We start from the raw sequence: 7687 nt of genomic DNA, 5'->3' as shown, positions 1-7687 counted from the left end.
GTGTGGGACTTTTCCAAGAGCTGGGCAGCTTTCCAAGCTAGAGCAGGGAAAGTGGACGATCTGGATCCTTCAAGAGTGAAGGAACTCCAACACACTCACTGGGACCTCTCATTTTACCTCTTTACTCATGGAATTTATTTACTGAGTACTGAGATGTGAACCCTGGGCCTGGCACATGCTCAGCAAGTGCTCTACCATTGAGCTATATCCCCAGTCCTCAAAAAAAAAAAAAAAAAAAAAGTTATCTCCCCAGTTTCTATTCTCTTTGAGTTTTAGCTTAAGGCTCAAAGAATCCTTTCTGTCAAGAAAGGATTCAGATTAGATTATTTCTCTGTCAAATGATAATCCAACTAAATTTCACAAGGGTAGGAGCTCTGTCTACTTTAATATCCTCAGTGCCTAACTAATATAAATGATTGGAACACAGTGTCTGAATACAAAATAGAAACATATAAAATTTTATTGAGCATCTGGGCATGGTGGCACACACCTGCAATCCCAGCAGTTTGGGAGGCTGAGGCAGGGGGATTGCAAGTTTGAGGCCAACCTTAGCAACTTAGCTTTTAAGCGAGAGCAACTCAGTAAGACCCTACCTTGAAATAAAAAATAAAAGGGGGGGGATGTGTCTCAGTGGTTAAGTGCTTCTGGGTTCAATCCCCAGTACCCCCTTCCAAATATATATAGCAAATATTGTGAATCTGTTTTTACCCATAATAAACCTATGGTCAGGAGGCCAGAGGTGACATAAATTCCTCTATTTCCTCATCATGTATGGCTTTTGAGTAAGTTCCTGGCCCTACTTTTCACACGTTCCATAATTACTTTTTGAGTACATACTAAGTGTAATGAACTGGACATTTTATTGGTGATATAGAAGTGTATCTTTTAAAACATTCATATTAAGCATTAAATACATCAAACAATTGATAATGTATGTAAAGAAAGTCTGAAAACAAAGAATTCAAACTCTCTAAGTCCATCCCCTTACTCCAATAGTAAATATCTACATACTGAAGAGAAAGGACTGAAGGGGGCCAGAGACCCTCAAGATCAGTTGAGAGGCTGTATTGCAGTCTCCCTCCACCTTCTTCAGTGTTGGGGAACAAGCCCAGGGCCTTGAGAATGCCAGAGGCTACTGCATCTTAGGCAGAAATGATGAGGTGTTGGGTAGGATGGCCCATGGAAAAGAAATGAGATGGCTGGCCTCAGAGATGGACTTGACAGTCACTAGTGTGACCTCTGTTAAATCGCAACATTTTTGAGCTTTCCTTTCTTTCTTCCTTTTTTTCTTTTTCTCCTCTCTTTGTCTTTCTTTTCACTGGGGTTGCCTTTGCTGCCCAGGGTGGGCTCAAATGATCCTCTTGCCTCAGCATCCCAAGGAGCCCAGACTACAGGTAGGCACACGGAGCCAGCTTGAGCCTTGTTTTTGTATCTATAAAATGGGTTGTTATAGTTACTGTTATGTGTCGCCCCATCACCTAGTATAGAAGTTGGCACAAGGGCTGGGGCTTAGCTCAGTGGAAGTGCGCTTGCGTAGCATATGTGAGGCGCTGGGTTCGATTCTCAGTACCACATATGAATAAAAAGAAAAAAAAAAAGTTGGCCCAAGACGGCACACAGAGAAATCAGTTATAATCGTACCACGGAAGCTCATGAACGCCGGAAAAATGAATATTCTGTCAAACTTGGGACTAGAAGTCCCCGTCTTCTGGACAGGAAAATGATGGAAGTTGGCTTCTGCAGCACCCACACCCGCAGTCCCCGCAGCTGGGTGGCGCCGCCAGATTCCCGGCCTGGGCCAGCCCCCGCAGACCCGGGCCCGCCCCGCCCAGCTCGCCCCGCCCCCCGCCCGCGCGTCCCCGCCGCCAGCGCCGCGCGCGCCCCGCCCCTGCTGCTGACGTGCGGTGCGGAGCGGGTAGAGCGGGCTCCACGGAGCTGTGCGCTTCCGCCGGCTTGCGGGGTCGCTGGGCCTCGTGGCAGGGCGGCTCCGCGGGGCTTTGCTCGCTCCCTCCCCTCCCCGTGCCCCCTCGCCTCGCCCGGCGGGGCCGCGCTGCAGCCACGGACCGGAGAAACGGTGAGTGCTGGCGGGAGCGGGGTGGACGGCGGCGCGCGCCCCGCTCTCCCGGGCATTGTCTGGGCGGGGGCGGCGCGGGCACGTGCGCGCCCCTCCTCCACCCGCCGGCCGCGCGGAGGCCGGACTGAGGCGGGGCTGGGGGAGCCTGAGGCCGCGGAGGGGAGGGGACGGGGGAGGCTGGGGGAGTGAGGTCGCGAGCCGCCTGTGCGGGAACCGGAATTCGGACGTCCATGTGCAGGGGTCCTTTTTGAAGGGGCGCTGCGCTTCGTAGGGGTTGGTGGCTCTCTGAGCCCCAGTGGCCGAGCTTTCAGTGTAGTCAGCGTGGTGGCCTGTGGATGGTATTGGAAACAAAAATTGGCCCAGCACCAGCAAGTTGTGGATTTACCAAAAAGATTCTGGAATGTACCTCCAACCTGTCGCCATCACCGCTGGCCCTTCGCCTCCGAAGGGTGGGCAGAGTGAGAAAGGTGTGGGATACTCCAGGCGCGATGCCGGAGTCAAGCACCGGAGGTGTGAGACAGTGCGGCGTTAGAGTGGAGCCTTGGAAAGTGAGGGCTTGCCAAGAAAGGCTGGCTCTATGGGTTGTGTCCACATTGCAGAAGACAATGAGCCTTTTAATATAACCTTCCCCCCATTATGTGTGTAGTTAGGTTAAAAAATAGAAAGTAGAGGAGGGAAAATATCACTGCAGCCCCGACACATCATTCTTCGATGTATGTTTTCTTGTATTTTCATCTAAGCATGTTTCTTAACAGTTACAGTTGACCCATATTTTCCATTGTGTTTTTCCTCATGTAAAAAAATGCGATGTAATATTACATGTATTCAGCAGTATCGTTCTGTTAAGTAGCAAGTATTCATTGTAGAAGAATTTAAAAATAGACGCAAAACTAGAAAAAGTACTTTACTGTCTAGAAATAATTACCATTGATTGTGTAGACTTTCAAAGATAGGGACAGACAATTCCCTGATTAGTTTTATTTTAAAAGATTTTGAGAAGGGGAGTAGCATAATCTGCCTGCTACATGGAGGAAGAAGCCAATAAAGAGAGATGGGAGATCAGTTCCAATGCTGTGTACAATAACTTGGTCTAGGCCCATGGCAGTGGAGATGCCAAAGAGTGAAAAGATTAAAAAATAATTTGGAGGGCTGGGGTTGTGGCTCAGTGGCAGAGTGCTTGCCTAAGATGTAAATAAATGGCCTGTTGACAACTAAAAAAATATTTTAAAAAATAATAATTTGGAGGTAGAATGAACAAAACTTGAAAGTGAATTGATGAGAAAAGAAAGGAGTCTTTGCTTTTGTTTTTTGAGCAACTGAGTAGATAATGGTGTCATTTATTAAGATGCAGAGTAGAAGAGAGTAATTTTTTTTAGGTTTTAAAAAAGTTTTTTTTTTTTTTAATTACTGGGGATTGAACCCTGGGATGCTGTACCACTGAGCTACATCCCAGTTCTTTTTTATTTTTGAGAGAGGGTCTCACTAAGTTGCCCAGGCTGGCCTCAGGTTTGTGATCCTTCTGCCTCAGCCTTTCAAGTAGCTAGCATTTGGGTGTGCACCCCTGTGCCCAGCTGGGAGAGAGAAATTTGAGGAGGAAAAAAACATGAGTTTCATTTTGGATGATTTAATTTGAGATGCATATTAGTCATAAAATTGGTATGTTGAGAAAGTAGTTGGATGCACAGGTCTGGAACTCAGGGAGCTTCTAGAACTAGAGATGAACATTTGGGAATGATCAGAATATATTCAAAGATATGGGACTATGTGAGGTCACTTAGGAAAAGAGTGTAGAGAGAGAAGCAAATAGAACTTGGACACTCAGATACTTCCAGAGGGAAAAGGTTGAGCAAACGATGGAGAAGAAGCAGGTTTTTCTCCTCTTGGGAAGCCAAGAGAGGGAGTTTCTGGAAGCTAGCATTGGTCCTCATATCAGTGCTTCTGAAATGTTTAGTAAGATTGTCAGTTGGATTTGACAACCTGAGGCTATTGTTTATCCACAATTCTGAAAGCAGGGGAGGTGGAGAACAGAATAGTCCAATGGGATGTAAGGAAGTAAAGACAATGAGTGTGTTGCCAGATCTGGTGGCGCACACCTGTAATCCAGGAGACTTGGGAGGCTGAGGCAGTAGGATCACAAGTTGGAGACCAGCCTCAGCAATTTAGACCCCCAGCAACTTATCTTAAACAACCCTCTCAAAATAAAAATATAAAAAGGATTATGGATGTAGCTTATTGGTAAAGCACCCCTGTGTTCAATCCTCAGTACCCAAAAAAAAAAAAGTTTCAAAGGCTAGAGTTTATTTTATATGTAAGTTGGAATTTAACTTCATTCTTGAAGGATGAAGAACATTTTGGTAAGTAGAGAAGGTCAAGGTGAAATTGGAACTCATTGGAAGATGATTGTGAAATGTTCAGGCATGTGAACTTTGATGACTAGACCTACAGAGGTAGAAGAACTAGTTCTCCTAGGCAAGGGTTGTTTGATCTGCTTGTATGAAGAGTGGGCTGTGGAGGGGGGACTGTTAATGTGATGGTGGAGAGGGGTGGGGGTGGGGATTCAACTTTATTTGTAATATTTTTCATTCATAGTGGTGGATATATTGGGGATTGTTTTTGTATTTTTTTCAAGTATTATTCAAGCATATGGGTATATTTTTAAATCGAAATAAAATTTAATTACTGTTTTGAAGTATAGAATTGTTGAGATTTTACTATATTCATGAGATTGTGCAACCATCACCAGTATCTAATTCTGTGACATTACTATCTCCAAAAAAGAAGCCCTTTGCCTGTTAGCAGTGTTGATTCTCCCCTTCCCTCATTTCCCTGGCAACCACTTTCTATGTCTGTGCATTTGCCTGTTTCTACACATTTCATTATAAGTATAATCTAACATGTGTCTTTTTTCACTTAGTACAGGGTTTTTCAGTGTTCATCTATTTTATAGCTTGTATCAATACTTCCTTCTGATTGCTCAATAATATTCCATTGTAGGAATGTACATTTTGTTTACTATTCATCAATAGATTGGCATTTGGGTTGTTTGCATTTTTTTGCTATTATAAATAATGATATTGTAAGTAATGCTATTATAAATTATGTGTAAAAATATTCATATATAGGTTTGCAAGGATATATGTTTTCATTTTTCTTGAAGACATATGTAGGAGTAGAGTTGCTAGTTCATATGGTAATTCTGTCTTTAATTTTTGAGAAAACACCAAACTTTTCATTATGGCCGCACCATTTTATTTTGCCAAAAATGTATAAGGGTTCCCATTGTATGTTCTTACACATTCTGGCAGACTGTGTTTAATAGTGTTGTGTATGTGCAAACAGCTTTATTGAGGTACAGTTGACAGGTCACAAACTGCACATATATAGAATGTACAACTTTTTAAAGTTTTGATGTAGATATCTGTCTGTGAACCTATCACCACAGTCAGGATAGTAAATATCCAATCTCTCCGAAGTGTCCTCATGCCCCTCTGAAAACTCTTTTCTCCCTATCCTTACCCCTCCCCAACAGGCAGCCATTGCTCACCTTTTCCTTCACACTAGACTTCTTTGCATTTTATGTAAATGGAATAATGTAGTATGTACTTTTTTGGGCGTGAGGATTAACAAGGATAGAACCCAGGGCCTTGAACATGATAGGCAAGCACTCTACCACTGAGCTATATCTCCAGTCCTTTTTTTTTAAGTTGTTGAGGTTGATCTCCCAGCTTGCAGTTCTCCTGCCTCAGCCTCTTGAATAGCTGGAATTACAGGTGTGTGCCACAACATTCAGCTTAGTATATTTTATATTTTTTCAAAAACTGGCCTCTTTTACCCAGCATCATTTTGATGTTAATTCACGTTATTGTGTATATCAATAGTTTATTCCTTTTTTGGTGCATAAAATTTTATTATACAAATATATTACAACTTATTTAATTCATTCACTAATTAGTGGATTTGGGGGTTGTTTCCAAGAATGTGTGTGGTTATGGGGATTGAACCCAGGGCCTACACATGTTCTACCACTGAGCTACGTTCCCAGCCCCAGTCTCTCACTGTGTTCTCCTGTCTTTTTTTTTTTTTTTTTTTTTTTTGAGATGAGGTCTTGTTATATTGCCTGGCTGGTCTTAAACTTCTGTGTTCAAGTGATCCATCCTTCCACTTCTGCTGCCCAAGTGGTGTTTCTGGTTTTTGACTATTACAAATAAAGTTGCTGTGAACATTCATGTCCAAGTTTTTTTTTTTTTTCTGAATTTTTTAATATTTATTTTTTAGTTTTCTGCAGACACAACATCTTTGTTTGTATGTGGTGCTGAGGATCTAACCCAGGCCACATGCATGCCAGGCGAGCGTGCTACCGCTTGAGCCACATTCCCAGCCCCATGTCCAAGTTCTTACATGGACATATACTTTTATTCCTCTTGAATAAATACCCAGGAGTGAAATTCCCAAAGTGTCTGTACCATTTTACATTCCTACTAGTGGTACATGAGAGTTCCAGTTGTTCCATGTTCTCTAGTTTTGTTTTGTTTTTTTAAACATAAAGAGAAGCATAAAATAGAGACATGCAGACATCTATAATCTGTCTCCCAGATTAATCCTTTTGTCATTTTTATCTCCCAAATACCACATCTGTGTGGTTAGAAAGTTCAAACATGGTAGACAAGAATAAAATGAAAAAGCAAATCCACTACCCACTGGTAACTATTATCGATCATTTTGATTTTTTTTTTCTCCCAGAAAGCTTAAAGAAAACACACTTAAGTATTTCTTTTTTCTGTCTTCACTTTTCCCTAGTTTATACAGAAGGAATGAAAATATGTGCACTGATCTGTGTCTCCATGTGTTTCACTTCACAATTTATTTTAGAGGTATTTCCATATCAGCCCATTATTTTTCTTTCTTTCTTTTTTTTTTTTTTTTTTTTTGGTACTAGGGATTGAACCCAGGGGCATTTAACTATTTAGCCACATCACTATCCCTTTTTATATGGGACAGGGCCTTGCAAAGTTGCTGAGGCTGGCTACACATTCTTTTAAATAACTGAATCATAGTCTTAGAGCAAAACAGTTTTGCTATAAGAAAACACAGATTTGTTCCCAAGCAATGTTCATATTTGGGGACTTTCGGAACATATTGTGAATTTCACATTTGTTTATGCGTGATTCCATCTGCAGAAAACACTAGGTGAATGCAGAAAACTACACCCTGCTGAATGAATACACAAGCCACACAAGTGCAACCTCTAACATCTTATGGGGATCTCAGCTTACTCTTGTTAAGAGTCACACTCATCCACATCTACTGTTAAAACTGTCTTGTCAACTTCAGATAACCCTCCTGTTATTTCACAGTAACACACAAGCTATAATCTTTCAGGCCCACTTCCACAAGCAAACTTGGTCTTTTTCAAGGTAAGATGTCATTTATTATAGCATTTATGTAATTCTTAACCATCTAACATATAGAGAAGTGGGCTACCATTTTTATTAGATTCCCCTTTTTATGTCACTAAGTGAAGTTTTTCAATATTGTGTCCAATCCTATATTCCCCATAAGCCAGGTGGTTTTATTATGCAGATTTACAGAGTGAGGTTATTTTTTTAAGAATAA

General features: G+C 41.9%; 1 protein-coding gene across 2 annotated transcripts in view; it reads left to right on the top strand.

Moving 5' to 3' along the window:
* Positions 1 to 1901: 1901 nt before the first annotated feature.
* The window catches only part of Yeats2 (YEATS domain containing 2), an 89337-nt gene continuing 83551 nt past the window's right edge, over positions 1902 to 7687 (top strand). Inside the window, exon 1 of one of the 2 annotated variants that reach the window (XM_058585101.1) lies at positions 1902 to 2074. The gene's annotated coding sequence lies outside the window, so the exon portion shown is untranslated. The remainder of the gene's footprint in view (positions 2075 to 7687) is intronic. The other variant, XM_058585102.1, reaches the window with a different exon arrangement.

The sequence above is a fragment of the Marmota monax genome, unplaced genomic scaffold (assembly GCF_021218885.2).
Source record: "Marmota monax isolate L192 unplaced genomic scaffold, Marmota_monax_Labrador192_F-V1.1 WCK01_AAM20220418_F8-fsc00100, whole genome shotgun sequence".
Taxonomy (NCBI): Eukaryota; Metazoa; Chordata; class Mammalia; order Rodentia; family Sciuridae; genus Marmota; species Marmota monax.
The sequence above is the reverse complement of the archived record's forward strand: the minus strand, read 5'-3'. Positions and strand labels throughout refer to the sequence as shown.